The sequence below is a fragment of the Solanum tuberosum genome, unplaced genomic scaffold (assembly GCF_000226075.1).
Source record: "Solanum tuberosum cultivar DM 1-3 516 R44 unplaced genomic scaffold, SolTub_3.0 scf00342, whole genome shotgun sequence".
In the NCBI taxonomy this organism is placed as follows: domain Eukaryota; kingdom Viridiplantae; phylum Streptophyta; class Magnoliopsida; order Solanales; family Solanaceae; genus Solanum; species Solanum tuberosum.
Window position 1 is genome coordinate 274191 of NW_006239261.1, and position 3030 is coordinate 277220.

A 3030-nucleotide genomic window follows, 5' to 3' on the forward strand; every position below is an offset into this window, starting at 1 on the left:
GAACCCAAGAACGAAGAACATCGAACCAGAACCTCAACCTTAATTAGTAGAATCTGACAGTACGGAGGCCGGACCTCGAACCGGATGCTCTATATAAGTATCTGGGCGATAGAGGCCGGACCTTAAACCGGATGCTCTATAAATGTGCCAATGTAGCTGCTGAAAGAATCCTAATCGATCTATGCTCATAAATGTTCGTGGAAGCGTATCCGGATGCCCGACAAAGGTGCTAATGTAGTTGTTGAAAGAGTCCCAATCGATCCATACTCAGAAATGTCCGTGGAACGCCGTCCATACTTAGCCAATCAATGTAAGTCCTTGGAACTGAATCGAAAATCAAATTCAAATCGCGAAGCAGAACTAGCGTAGCCGACTTAACTCGTGAAGCCGTAACATCGGGGAAAAAAAGGATAACTATAGTCGGAGCAAGCGTATCGCCTAGCTAAGGCCCAAACTATCAGACTCAAGTCTGCTACACCAGTCTACAGGGATCTAAGCCGGCCGAGCGACGTCGGGGAAAAACTAAGGCTTATTGGATCCGAATCATGAATTTCTAAGGCAAGCCCTAGTCAAACCTAAACTAAGGCCCAAGATGCTTCAAATAAACAGTAATTAAGCATGCAAGCACTCCACATAGCGAAGAGGGTCAATTTAATAACACAAAGCATGCTCACAGTTACCCGATAATTCTCGAAATAGGCCGAAAACATGATTTTTAAACACCTATACATGATTCAATAACTACTCAACCCAAATCCCAAATAATCAACATGCATTCACATTTTCGAGCTCAATCTAAGAGAAGGAAACCGTAGCCTACCTGTAGGCCGATCACACGTGCTCCAATATCACTTCTACGGAGCTTTCCTTTTCCAAACGTCCTCGAAACACTGCCCCGCAATCAAAAATAGAGTCACAAGATTATTACGGTCGTTTAGACACCAAAATCACAACAAACGGAGACGGATCAATTTTGGAGTCAAAACGGGAATCGTAGGATCCGCACCGAACTGTCTGAATTTGACTCCGTCAAGACACCCTAAATAGCACCCCAAACTTGTGTTCCAAAATGGAATACAATTCGGGGATTAAAACGCATCAACATCCAACAAGCAACAAAACCACACTTTAATCAACTTAAAAGAAAACATTACAGCAGTCTAAACTCGAAATTAAGGAGAATCAAAAAGTGCCCAGCACGCTTTGAACATTCTACAATGAAGCCAATACAATTTCCAACACGTAGGACTTCGAATCACCCAAAACCGAGCTAAAATGAGTGAGATATGACCAAAACAAGAATGCCGAAAACAAAAGCTCGAAAAAGGGTACTGCAGTCAGGTTATTGTGAAATCTAGCTCGAACTACGTGCACCCGACAACTTTCAAACACTCTACAGCGAAGCCACCAAAAATACGAAGCTCCCGCACTTTGAATCGCCTAATTCGGATGAAAGATTAGAGAGTTATGAGGGTTTGAAGTTTGGGAAATGTTACTGATTTTCTGCATTTATAGCAGATTTTCTGCAATAATTTCCAAAACTAAAAAACTCCGATGGGGTGCTCCGAACTCGTTCGGAACCCCGTGCACGCAAACGAGATATGCAACCATACTAAATTCGATATTCCGAACTCAATGGCACAGTCAAAATTTCCATACAATGCCATCTTGACAAAAAGTGGGTCTCACACCCAAATGTCATTTTAAGTCAAAAACTACAAAAGAGCTCCGAAAAATATCAAAAACCTCGAGACACAAAAGAAAGGTCAATCTAGACCAAACTTGACATTCCAGAGCTAACCGAGCTGGCGAAATTCTCATTCGAGCGCGTATACTCAGAATGTTGACCAACGTCAAACTTAGGCTTAAACTTAATGTTAAAACGCCTAATCACACCGACTCACACTGAAAACCTCGGGAGTCATCCTGACCATGCTACTAGCCTAAAATGACCCTTCCGAAGTTGATGGAATAGTCAGAATTGGATTCCGATGTCATCTTCTCGAACTTTTGATCGAAAATGATCGTTCAAGGTTCATAAGCTCCAAAACACTAAAACTCACACCATAACCAAACGAACGACCAGGTGACCGAACTGTCAGTCCCAGCGGGGTCGCTACAGGAACGCTCTAAATGATACACGGAAGGCAAGACACAGAAATGACCAAGAGGGTCATTACATTCAACTCTACATTTTCACTGATATTTGCTTAAGCTTTCAAATTCAGGTAATATACTTACATACTTAAAGGTTTTATTCTCTTCAAAAGTATAAATGGTGTGTGCATGACAACTCTAGTTTAGTTGGTGTGATGAGTATGGGTGTGATGAATTACTTTTTGGGAAATCACTTTTTCTTTTGCCTAAATCTATTTGTATCCCTTTTAAAATTGTAGTAACCCCTTTTGAAGGTGCTGGAAATGAAAGGTCTGAGCCTACAGGTCCAATAATTGCTTTACCTCTCAGATTTCGACGGAATCCTTGTTGTTTGCGAAGGTATCTTTCATTTTGTAGTATTGCAGATTGATTAATAGTGAAACTAATAGTTATCAACATTCAAATGTCCTATATCACTAAAAATCAGTAAAATGTGGTTAATTGTGAAGTTTGCACTATTTTTGTAGTGCTCGAGTGAAATTATTTATCTTGATTGTGAAGAGACAATATGCATTTCAAAGTGTTGGTATTATGTATTTGACTTGTAAAGTGTGATAGTGAAAAAACTGATGCTAGATATTAACTTATTGGATTGTTTGATGTAAGATTGTTATATCGGTTTTGCATTATCTTGAATGGTGTGTAGATGCAGGAAAATAAATTAGGAGATAGAAGGGCCGAGTTTTAGGTTGTGAATCTCCCTTCGGTACTCTTTCAATACATTTTTTGGATATGTAGAAACATAACAATCTTTTTATTGTAAAAACAGTGAATTGATGCATGTGATCTTACTATAGTCATCTGCAAAAAGTTCAAATCAAGAACAAAATCAAATTGTTTAAGTTGCATCTAGTTTTAAGAGGAAACAAAAAC